Source organism: Ursus arctos, chromosome X (assembly GCF_023065955.2).
Source record: "Ursus arctos isolate Adak ecotype North America chromosome X, UrsArc2.0, whole genome shotgun sequence".
Classification (NCBI taxonomy): domain Eukaryota; kingdom Metazoa; phylum Chordata; class Mammalia; order Carnivora; family Ursidae; genus Ursus; species Ursus arctos.
Window position 1 is genome coordinate 31,836,002 of NC_079873.1, and position 8,421 is coordinate 31,844,422.

Consider the following 8,421-nt stretch of genomic DNA (forward strand, 5'->3'; position numbering starts at 1 on the left):
CGGTTAGTTTTATTTGTGATTGCTCTGTGCGTGATAGAACATTTCTTATTCCCTTCAGAGAACTGCTATCATTTTAACTGGACTTTATATCTTTTTTGTTTTATAGAGCCCTTCTGAAGAATACACCTGTTTTGGGTACATGTGATGGTTACACTTTCCCTGTTTAGTAGAAGTAAAAGGTGCATAGATTTAGCAGGCAGACTTTGGTGTAGATTATGATTTTTCCATTTGGTAACCTTACTCAAGTGACTTATGTGTTCTTTATTCAGTTTCCTTACTATAAATGAGGATAATAATAGCTGCCATCGTAGAATGCTGTGATTAAATAAGATGAACTACTTAATTGGTAACACTTTAATTTGAAAACTTTAATTTTCTTCTCTGTTTCCACTCTATCTTCCACTTATTTTTCTGATACTTGATAAGATTTCCAAATTACGTCAAGGTACCAAATGACCCAGTCAGTTCAAGTCCAGATGCACACAGTTCCAAATTTCCTTCTCCATAGTTTCATTTTTTTCAACTGAGGGAACATTTCTTAAGTGGACAAGCCTTACTCCAAGAGGCTTCAGTTTTCTTATTTTCTTGAACTTACTTCATTTAAATCCTGAGTAATTTCTCCCAATTTTATCCTATTATCAAGCAGTGTAAGGGACAGTAATGATAGGGAAAATCATATAACTGAGTAGTAAAGGTTAACAAGAACAAGAAGTGGGGCACCTGGGTGGCTTAGTAGGTTGAGTGTCTGACTCTTGGTTTCAGCTCAGGTCATGATCTCAGGGTCATGAGATCGAGCCCTGCATTGGGCTCCACGCTCAGTGGGGAGTCTACTTGAGATCCTCTCCCTCTCTCTATGCCCCTCCCCCTACTCACATTTTCTCTCTCTCTCAAATAAATAAATAAATCTTAAAATAAACAAGAACAAGAAGTATAACATGAGCTGCTTTTGTTTACTACAAATATAATTCTTCAGAATTTTAAAGTCCAAAAGCATCACTGAAATCAATTCTCTGCATTAGTTTAATACCTCATTTTGACTAAATGCTGATTCTCCAGGTTAATCGCTTCTCAGTCTGGCAATACTTTATAAAATATCTGTCCCCTTCTCAAATTCATACAAGAATCTTGATACTTTTTTTTCAGATTAAAATGTCCTGTGAGAGCTGGGTATGTTGGAGTTGTGAAGCATGAAGTGAATTCTTGTGGAATTCATTCAAGGAGATTTTCATGTTTTGTCTTCATTTGTTCCATGAATATTTATTAAATTTGTGAAGCAGAAATAACATAAATAAGACAGCCTCTATCCACCCAAAATCCACAGTTGGATAGGAAGGAGAGATTTGCAAACCATCGCAGCCTCAACTTAGTTGTTACTGCTCCTTTTTCATGTGTAAACCCTTCAGTTCTCTGTTTAGTCTCAAACATATCATCTGTTTAGTTTGCTTCCTAGAAACCATTGCCAATTCCTTTCTTCTCTGGCCCCCCTCCACTATACAGGCTGAAAAAGCCCGAGACTCACTTTCCTATTCTCCCTTGTCAATGAAATATAAGGGAAATTTTTCTGGGGCTCATGAAAAGTCTGTATCTTCCGATAAAAGGAACAAGGTACATGAGGAGAAAGTCTGCTTCAGTTTCATTTCTATCACATCCCACATTTGAATGTTGTCTTTTAATTGTGATGCTTGGAACTGGGAAAGCTGTCTTGCAGTTATGAAGCCACCAGCCAGTGGACCAAATTCCATATGCTAAGTATGGTCAAACATAACAATAGAAAGAGCCTAGGTATTTGGTGACATGGGTAAGCCACCAAACCAACTTGATGCTGCTCTACCTTAAGTTGTTCATGCCACTGTAGTTTGTTTTTGTTGCTGTTGATTTTGTCGTTGCTGATATTGCTGTTACTTGCTGCGCAAAGCGTTCCTCATTGATCACTCTGAAAAGAGTTACTTATGCCATTAACATTTCAGCCTTAATAATCTTAACTTGTCAGACCTGGCAAGGCCTGGGCAGAATAGGTGCATTCTGATTGTGATTAGGGGGTAGAATAAGAAAGAGGCAAAATAAAAAATGATCACCATGGGGAAGGAAGGTTGTTGGGCACTAGGGAAGAAATAGTACCTGAAGAACAAAGAGAAGAAAAAACTAAGAGGGAATGCAGAGTACACATTTTGCCCTTATGATTGAACCTGGAGCAATCCTGAGTACAACATTAAGGAAGAATGATTTCACTCATGTGGAATTTAAGGAACAAAACAAAGGAACAAAGAATACAAAAGAGATAAACAAACAAACCCCAGACTCTTAACTACAGAGAACAAACTGGTGGTTGCCGAGGGGAGGGGGTGGGGGAATGGGTGCAAAGTAGGTGAAAGGAATTAAGAGTACACTTTTCTTTTTCTTTAAACAATGGATCAGTTATTAGGTTTTTTGTAAGAAATTTAGAACACCAATTTGTGAGGGTAAACTCCGTTTGTGAGAGAAAATACAGAGCAAGGTAGCCTTGGAGCTGAGGAACAGCTTTGATTTGTGGCAGGATTTGCAAGTCCGCAGATCAACCTTGCACTGCTCCGTAATCTCTTATTTCTCTTGCTCTGTGTCGAAGATCTCACTTTCCTGGTGTCTGGGTTCATGCATCTTCTTCTTGAAGTGAGAAGCATCAGTGAGAAGTTTGGGGATTTTCCCACCCCGATATAATTTTGGTGGAGGTTGGCAATGACAAATTTGTGTTGTGTTCTGTGCAGAGGAGCGTGATTGAGGGCCAGAGGTCCGGTGACGAGTAGGAAACCACTGCTCAGCTGCTTCAGGAAAACCAGCCGCTTGCCTCTGTGGTGCCCAGTGAGGATGGTCACACTGGTCCCAGGAGTGATGCATCTTCCAGTTTTCTCACGTGCTAATGGGAAGGTCTTTCTGCCCTGGCTCAACAGCTTTCAAGGCACATCTCGAGTAGGATAAAACCTAGGCATTTTGTGAAGTTTAACCACTCAGGTTCCACTGTTCTTGTCAGCACCAACTGGTTCTGTGACAGTAGCAAGAACTGGATTAATCCTGGATTTAGGGGTTGAATACTTCCTCTTGTACATAATCTTTCTAGAATACTTAGCCTTTTGGGAATATCTAATTCCTTTCACTGGGACAGTGTTTTGGCTGTAGTGGGGCCTCCCCTTCTTTGGCATTTTAGCCTTGAGGTTACCCTTCTTAACCTTGCCACCAGTGTCAGCCTTCTTGGCTTCAGGTTTCCTCTCTTTGGCATCTGACTTCTCAACTTCCTCACCCGCCGCCTTGCAAGATGGGAAAGAACAAGAGTACACTTATCTTGATGAGTGCTGAGAAATGTATAGAATTGTTGAATCATCCTATTGTACACCTGAAACTAACATTATACTATATGTTAATTATACTTGAATAAAAAATGGAAAGAAAACAAAAATGTAGTGTTTGATTTATAATTTACTATTTGCTATTTAATATCCTAATTACATGTGAACTGTGGCAGATTTTTAATTTCACCCTGGATCCACCCTGTTGTATAGATGGTAGCTTGAATGATTAGAGCATGGAAATCAATCTTATGACTGGTCTTAGGTATAGATCTTTAGAAAAGAATATCTGCTGAAAAAAAAAAGTAAAAATATGAGCGGTGATTTTTATTACTATTTTGGGCTATTGATTATTAATGATCCCAACCTTTTTTGAGTTTTTAGAAAGTCTTCATTCAGTGCCTGCTTTAAATCCTTGAGGAATGCCATTTTAATGAGGTTTGAACCTCAAAAAAAATTAGAACACTTCTTTCAGTAGTTTGAGTTATATGTACCTTCCTCTTGCCTTTCATCCTTCTCTCTATTTAAAGAAATACCAGTTATGGCTTTGGCCTCTTGCTCTTGGTTGAGTTATTGCTCGTGTGACTTTCCATTAGCACCTGTTCTACTCTATTTCTTACGTAGAGAAAACTTGACAAATGTGAATTTCAAAGATATCACTGTATTCTGTTTATGTATTTTAAGGAATATTTGCTCAAAATATTTTCAAAGGAGCTGTTTTAGGTAGGAAGATTTTCAAGTATCATTTGATAACATATTTGAATTACTATGTTTCAGAAAACCATGTAAAGCAGAGCAGATCCTCATTTACTTTTACCCTTCTGAAGATTTGGTGTATGTTTTCAGTTGTCAGAATTTATATTTAGAATTCTGTTTATAACCAGGAGGTATGTAATGCTTTCCTAGAAGAAATTCAGACCAGCATATTGCTATTTTGGTGGCTCTCATAGTGATTGAAATTACCTTTAATGTGTGAAGTGTATTCAGTTGTTCATCTAAGAGAATAGCTTACTTAAGAATAGTTTTATTACAGAGGTTAATAATTTACTATGTACTGAATATTGACTTTTGACTAAAATTAATTACTTTTTCTGAGAACTTTGTAGGGTATGATAGTGTAAAAATATTTGGAAACATACTTTGGTTTTGTGTGGTGATTTTCAGGTGTATTGAAGTTTTTGAATTGTTTAATCAGTGGTATGCATGATGGAAATTACACATCCAACACGTAATACTAATTTTATAAGAATTACCGAAGCTGATCCTGTGGAAAAGAGCCTGAGTAGAACAATAACCATGGAAGAAATTGGAATAGGTAGAAATTGACCTGATCTGGGAGGGTACAAAGGTTTTCAAAGGAAAAAAACAAGTTATGGATCCATAAAGTAAAAAAAAATCATTGTGAGTAACCAAAAGTTTTAAAGTTTGATACATCAGTATACACCAAAGAAAAGTGGCATCTAACAGGCCCAGTTTTCTTCTTACTAAATAACTGCTTAGGTGTGAAAATAAATGCACACTCCCAGCCTTGCAGCTTTTGCACTTAAAGAGAAAGAGAGATTTTAAAGCTATTTAGGGGGTAGGATTTATAGATATGTTAGGGTTCTCTAGAGAGAACAAATAGGAGACATAGACTTATGTATTTTATATATATGTATATGTGTACATACGTAAATGTATATATATACACACACACACATATACAAAATATACAATTTACTATATATGTGTATGTATATATGATTTATTATAAGGAACTGGCTCATGTGACTGTGGAGCCTGAGAAGTCCAGACCCTGAAGAGCCAGTGGTACCCTGAAGTTCCAGTCTCAGTCCAAAGGCCTGAGAACCAGAACAGCTGATGGTATAGATTCCAGTCCATGTCCAAAGGCAGAAGAATCCTTATGTTCTAGCTTGAAGACTATCTATCAGGCAGAGAGAGAATTCTTTCTTACCCCATCTTTTTTTCTATTCAGGTCTTCAAGGGATTGGATGTTGCCCACCCACACTGGGAAGGACAATCTGCTTTATTTAGCCTACCAAGTCAAATGTTAATCTTATTCAGAAACCCTGTCACGGATTCACCCAGAATAATGTTTAACCACATATCTGGCCACCCTGTGGCCCACAGTCAAGTTAACACTTAAAATTAACCACCACACAGGACTTAGTAATTGATTGGTAAAGGAAAGTGTGAAATCTAAGTGGGATCCCAAGTTTCTGAATGGGGCAACTAGATTGATCATATTACTGTCTTGCCTTCATATCATCAATATCAAATATACTTAAAGAGCCTAGGTGAATCTATGGATTTATTTCAGTGGTAATTTTTTAAATCATATGTATTAATAGCAAGAAAGAAATTATATAATTTGAGGTTAAGAGGAGAGAATATTAGAGGAGTGTTTTAATAAACATGTTTTATGTATATTATGTAAAAAAGTTGTATGTATTTTACCGCACTATTCGCTCATTCCTTCATTTACTCATTAAATATTTGTTGAACACTTTTTATGTGTCAAGCTGTCATGGCCAAGGGCATGGATAGAGAGGTAAAGAATTTGGGCTGAACATTTAACACCCTGATGGCTATGTGGGTGCTGGATATGAGGAGGACAAGACTGGAAGTTAGGAGACTATTGCTGTACTTCAGAAGTGATAAGAGTCCAGGGCATTGGCAGTAGGAAAGGAGAGGAGATGGTGAATTCGAGAAATGTTCATAGACTGGAGATGGCTGTAACACGGAGGCCAGATTCAGGAGGAAGAGTCAAGGATGACTCTAGGCTTCTAGTTTGACGGAGATATAGGAGGAATAATGATGGGTTCAGTTTAGAAAACACTGAGTCTGAGGCAGGATAATCATGTACTTAATCATTCAAATCAGGACACTTTTGAAAATATGAAAGATTGTTATTAATAATTATGCCACAGGGGTAAACCTGTCCTGAGACTGACCTCAGGAAAACTGGTTGATCGCCATTCCGTAGTAAGTAATCAAGGTGAAGTTTGTTAGCATCAAGTTGATGCTTGAGTGTGAAAGACAAGGGGGAGATCTGGTGTGGTGACGAAGACTTGGGAGTCATCAGCACACAGTGCAAAGTTTGAAAGCCAGAGCCCAGTTGAAATCATCCAAAGGAGCATATGTAGAATGAAGTGAATAGAATGAGAAGAGGATAGAAGGTTGGAGTAGATGATGGATGGGGAGCTTGAGAACAAACAAGAATTGGCTTATACCAAAAGACGAGAATTTTAAAGGATCAAGTAATCATATCAGAACAGAGTCAGAGTGAGAACTGGCTTTGGGTGTGACTGAAACCAGGAATTTGAACATGGTCAAGTTTTTTTTCTGTCAGATTCTATATATATTCGCTTTTTCTTTAGTCAGGCTGGGCGAGCCTTTGAGGCTAGAGCCGTGGTCTCAGGTACCTCCAGGCTCATATTCTTTTAGCTCCAAAACCAGAAAGAAAAGAGCTTTTCCTTGATAACTCCAAATACAAAATAATCCTGGAGGAAGGCTCTGATTGGCTGAGTATAAGTCACGTGCTCATCCCTGTACCAATCAATGTGGCCAGGTGCTATGATTGGCAGCCCCACGATAACCACAAAGAAAGGGAAGTTTTGTTATCAGAAGAATGAAGAAAAATGTACTGGGCAGAAAGAATCAACTGATATCGTCCACCATGGAGATTGGAAAGTACTACAGAGGCACAAAGGTCAAGGGTGCAGGAAGTCTTAAGAAAGAGGAATTAAGTACAACTTCAAATGCAGTAAACAGGTGCAAGAATATAAAGACTGACCTAGCCCATTTGTATTTGACAGTTGGGATTTATTATAGCACTTGCAGGAGAGCAGTGGGGTAAAAGTCAGATGATAGCAATTTAAGAAGTGAATAGAAGATGGGTTGGACACAGAAGGTGCGGACAAGCATTTCAATAAATTTAATAAATGTGAAAAGAGACCAACAGGACAGTAGATCGATGGCAATGTATGAGTGTTCTACACTTGTTCATAGGCTAAGGTTTAGGAATAGGTAAAACTGGAGAAACTGAAGTTAAGAGCGTGTTTGCTGGAACAATGCTGTGGAGGAGGGAAGTGGTCAAGGATGAAGAGACTAGATTTGAAAACGAGGAAAGACATTTGATCCTAGTGAGGAGGTGCAGCTGAGAGTAGACATGGAAAAGTTAAAGGAAGTACATTGAGAGGAAAAGCTTTCTTCTGAGAGGGAGGACATCAGGGCCTGTGTAGTGAGCCTGAGAGCAGCACTGGAAAAGTCATTGAAGGCACTGGCTGCAGGACCTGACCAAAGATGAGGGAAAGAGTTCACAGCTGATTCTGGGGCCTAGCTGGTTTGTAGACCATGAGTTTGTCTTATTACCGGTCTGCAGGGCTGTGCAATTTTCTCCAGTTGTCCTGGATGTGGATATGAAGAAGGCAGATTGAGCCAGGGTTGGAACTTTAATGAGATCCCATAAATGGAGACAAAATGTTCTCCTCAAGGAAATGTAACAGTTTTAGAGTCAAATTCAAGGTCTTAAGAAGAAATAAACAAGAACAAGAAGGGAACTTTTTTGTTGTTCTGGTGTTTTGTCATGATAATGGTAGACCTCTCCATGAGATTGCATGATAGTTTATCTTTGCTTTGAATTTCTGTTGTGATGAAGAGTTTGTAATTCTCAGACCATGAGGGAATAAACTGAACCTTAGCAGATGTTTCACAATTTGCAAAGCTGACCTCATGTAGTGTGTTTCATGTTGCGTTCGTTTCTGATAGTTCTCCTCTTCCTTCCCACCCCGACTGCATACACACAGATGGACGTTATAGCAACATTGTGTCCAAAGCCCTCTTGGTCAGTATCGGTGTGAAGCTCTATGGAATTGATCAAGTCCATGTAACTATTTAAGTGTCAGGGTATAACTTCAGGTTTCCAAGTTTCAGGTTGTTATGCCATATGAGAAAAAGAGATTTATCAAAACTGTAACACATAAACCTTTATTCAGTGATACTGAAAGTCTTAGAGGTCATTGAAACAAAGTCTTATCAATACCTGGAAATATTTTATGGCATAGTGTAAAGAACACGGAATTCCTTTATAACAAATGCAATA

General features: G+C 38.3%; 1 pseudogene; it reads right to left on the reverse strand.

The window, feature by feature from the left end:
* Nucleotides 1-2,438: 2,438 nt before the first annotated feature.
* LOC113265766 (60S ribosomal protein L6-like) lies at nt 2,439-8,205 on the reverse strand (annotated as a pseudogene).
* Between the last annotated feature and the right edge of the window lie 216 nt (nt 8,206-8,421).